The sequence below is a fragment of the Alligator sinensis genome, unplaced genomic scaffold, assembly GCF_000455745.1.
Source record: "Alligator sinensis unplaced genomic scaffold, ASM45574v1 scaffold121_1, whole genome shotgun sequence".
Classification (NCBI taxonomy): Eukaryota; Metazoa; Chordata; order Crocodylia; family Alligatoridae; genus Alligator; species Alligator sinensis.
Genome location: NW_005841910.1, coordinates 3,912,604 through 3,916,751, shown reverse-complemented (window position 1 = coordinate 3,916,751; position 4,148 = coordinate 3,912,604). Strand labels below are relative to the sequence as shown.

Below are 4,148 nucleotides of genomic sequence, written 5' to 3'. Positions count from 1 at the left end.
GCCCGCGGGGGCCGCCCCGTGTTTCCCCCGCTGCCGCGCCGGGCCGCAGAGGTCACCCCCGCACCCCCCCGGGCACCCCGGGGTGCCCCCAGCTGCCCCCAGAGCCGGGTTGTCTCAGGGGCGCCTCCTTCCTTGTCATTTCATCCCCTCCCCGATGTCTTTCTCGCCCTTGGGCATCTCCCCGTGCCCCTCCTGCCCCCCGGCTCGTGCCCCCAAGCTGTGCCCGGGTGAGGACGGGCCGCGAGCCACCCACCTCTTTTCCTCAGTCCTTATATTTGAAAGCTTCTCTAACTTTACCCCTTCTTACATTGGTCGCCCCCCCCTCCCCGAAACAAGGAGCTCACCCTGAGAAAGCCTCGCCTCTCGCATCATTGTGGACCACGCGCTCGGCCGGTATCACGGCGTTGCCTCGTTTTTGACCGTGGTTGTGGTTGGCGTGTCTGACGTCCGTCCTTTTTTTTGTCGTTAAAGAGATGTCTGCGCCGTGGGTGGCAGGCGCGCGCGTCGTGAAATGCGGCGTTAAAAGTGAAGGAGGCTTGCCTCGTTGTAATTAAGGTCTAAGCAGGTAAATGTACGTCCCGACCCTCCAGGAAAATCCCAAGAAAATCAAGTGTCCAGGCTGGTCTAGAGGAAAAAGCAATTGGTCTAATAAAAGATATCGCCTCTATTATGAACCCCAGCAAGGTCTCTTGACTCCTCTTGTGACATCCTATGAAATATGAACTTTCATTTCTACCCGGGAAGACTTTTACAATCTGATGCACCGATGAAGGGTGTTTGTGCCTGAAAGCTTGCAATTTAAATAATTATTTATTTATTTATTTTTGCAAAAATCGTGTTGGTCTAATAAAAGAGATCGCCTCTATTATGAGCCCCGAGTACATCAAGAGGCTTTGCACTGTGCTTAAGGGAAAAAAATCGAGTTCTTTTGGGCCTGGGAAAAGTCCTGAAAAAACCTTGCTGCTGTCGTCACTCTGTTTTCAAATCAAGGGCTTAGGGATTGTCTTTTATTGCAGAGTTAAACTGAGTGATATCATGGATGCCGGTCTAACTCGAGGCCCTTCTGCACACACAAGCTTTCACCTTGAGTGTGATGGTACTTTTAAATCAAATTGGCTGGCCTGCCAGGGCTGTGTGCTACAGCGTAAGTTAGCCCAACACCCTCAGTTAATAGTGCAACCACTGCACTGTGGGAGCTGGGTTAACTGGAGAGGCATTCAGGCTGGAGCATGGGGACCTGATTGAGGTGGTCTGTACCCATCCCCTGTGGCGTCCCAAGGTGCAGGTGAGCAAACTGGTGACCACAGGGGAAAGCAGAGACAAGGTCATCCGAATGTATCCTATGCTGTAAACTTCCTAAGGAGAAAATGGGCAAAGCTACATGCTGAGGGTGACCTTACTCTTCAGTGTCTTCCTCAAACCATCTGGCTCCCCTTCCAACGAACTAACAGACCCCAGCAAAGCTAGGAACAGAACGCAAGACTCGTGGGTCTCCATCCACTGCTTGTCTCTGTTCACAATTCAAACTCTTGAGACAGCCAATCCAGCAGGCCTCCTTTTCTGCCTAAAGAGAGTTTCTTTCCCTCCAGAGTCGTCCTGAGGCCCAGGTAGTAGAAATCAGAGGGAGGATGAGCTGGAACCCCCATGGCCTACTCCTACTGTACACAGACAAAACAGCCAGCCCCAGATAAAACAAAATCAGTCCTCCCCACTCAAAAGGTTCCTCTTCGTTGCACAGTTTAACTCAGCACTTAAATTCCCCTTCTCTTTCCTATAATGACCACTCACAGTTGCTCACTCACTGTTTGATAATTCATAGTCTTTCTTCCTGAGCTGCAAGGGGCCCAAAAATAATAGCTTTTTGCTGTAAATACTGTACTCAAAAAACCCAAGCCACAATACAAGGGTAGAGGCCAGTGAAAAATGAAAGTCTAGCAAAAAAGTTCTAACAACAAGGCATGATAATAGTATGCAGGGCTAAAATACAGTTTTTCCACCCAAACTTCCCAATGTCCCTGGGGGATCTCACGGGAATTTAGTCTGTCAGGCTGAGCTGTATGGGGCATGTTTAAGGGTTCTCTGGAATTCACTGTGGTTAAGCTGTAGTCTTTGAAAACTAAATAGCATTTGCATGTACAGTTGTTTTTCCAGGGTTACTTTGTGGTGTGAGAGAACAGTGGATTATACAATACGAAAAAAAGATTCTGAATTTCTGATTTGTATGGAGTATCAACTTGACTGGAGAATACTTTAGCAGATGACTCAAGTGTTCAATGAAGACTAAATTGGGTTTCTTCTCTAATTAAAAATAATAATGCACAGAGATATGGGTAGAACACTGTTGTACAACTGGTTGAATGGTTATTTCCAAAAGTAAGGGCAGATTCTCTCCTACCTTCTCAGATATCATCACATTTGGCTTAAACGATATATGCAACAATGCTAACGTTGGTTCTTTTAATTACTTTAACGCATTTTTATTGTATAGGTTATTCAGTGTCTGAGAAGAAAAAGGAGTTAAATTTCATGTTCGCTTTTTCCTTATACCCAGACTTTACGGGCCGTAGCTTTCAGCTTGCCCCGTGTTTTCTGTTTCCTCCATGTTCTGTGCAATTTAGCATTTGAGAGCTCAGACCCTGCCCTCATATGTTTAGCTTCACTCCTTTTAATGAGCCTTGTACATGTGCCACCAAAGGCGGTATTTGACCTGCTGCTGTCAGAGGCTCTGCATTTAAATTAGATCAAGTTGCTTGGTAATCCAAGTTTACTGTTGATTTCAATGTGCTAAAAACTGCAAAAAATGTTTAGGTCCATTTGCTTTTCTTTTTTCCTCCCTGTAACACAAACCTATTTACATGATGTGCTCAGTGTAGCAAGAGCCAGCAAATTGTTGTCAGCTATTGTAGCTGACAGTCTTGATCTCACCAGCGCCGGGTTTCTTAAGAACTTCAGGCACACTTCTAGAATTTGTGCTATTCAGCTACTGACCTTTTCCAGCTTAAATTTATTACCCAGTGGCTAGAAAAAACCACAGATGATTCTGCTATGAAAAACATATTGTAATTAGGGGAAAATTAACAGGTACTTTATTTGTATAGCCACTTTTAAAGAAGCTTTTTAAAAAAATTGGCAATAACTTTGAGATATAGTTTGTAATATTGATGCAGTGATGATATTTTTACAAAATCATCATCACTCTAGTTTTCAAGTGCTCTTATTAGCTCCATGTATTTTCCTCATGTAAAGTCAGGACTTCATCTCTAGCCTGTCATGCATCTAGGTCTGAAGCATGTCATGTTGGGCTGCTCTCAGCGTTGGAGATTGACTAGTTAAATTAATTTTTCTTCTTGTGAAATGCTCTCTGTTTGAAAGGGTAGTTTCTAATACATGAATCGGAGGCATGAGTTTTTTTTGCAGAGAATTGTAAAACCGAAATGGAACTGGGCTGTTTTAAAGAGCGTTGCTCTGCATATGATCAAATTCAATTTTGTAAACTAATTTTGCAGTGTGATTAGATTTAAACTTGATTACATTAGGACACTCCAGATTGAGTTTGTGCTTTATTAGAGGTAGTCTTTTTCTTTGGATCTTATTCAAGTGCTTTGTATTCTTGTTGAGTTCTGCAATGCAGTTGGTTCAGGCTACTGTTTATATCTGTTCCAGTTGTGCAAGAAGTGGAAAATATCCTTTATTTAGAACAGGTCACATGTACTTACATCCAGGAACAGTCTCAGTGTAAAAAATGTATCTTAGAGGAACACACTAAAAATCTGGAAGAGTGCTGCTTGTGTGTTAGGGAAGGAGAAATGTTGCTTGAAGAAAAAGCAAGCATAGTACCCAAGCCGAACAGTATGCAGGCTGCATTGGTATGAATCTGAAGCCTGCTTTTGAGGCCAGTGGGAACAGAGTTGGACCGATGCTGTGTCCCTTTGAAAACCTTTCTGTCAATGAGTAAATCATCTGTACCTCCAGTTCACATGGCTGCAAAGAGAATCCTAACCACAGGGGATAGCAAATTAAGGCACTTTATTTTCTGGACAGCCAGCCAAAATAAATTTGCCAGTATTGGCATGTGTGATTGCAAAGGGGGTAGCTTGTATATAGAAGGCAAGGAAAAGGTAAGAAACCATCTCTCTCTCTCTCTCTTT

General features: G+C 44.1%; 1 long non-coding RNA gene across 1 annotated transcript in view; it reads right to left on the bottom strand.

Annotated features, from left to right (window-relative positions):
• The window catches only part of LOC112549451, a 15,746-nt gene extending 15,023 nt beyond the window's left edge, over positions 1–723 (bottom strand). Inside the window, exon 1 of the long non-coding RNA XR_003092856.1 lies at positions 345–723. This is a non-coding gene — a long non-coding RNA (uncharacterized LOC112549451). The remainder of the gene's footprint in view (positions 1–344) is intronic.
• Between the last annotated feature and the right edge of the window lie 3,425 nt (positions 724–4,148).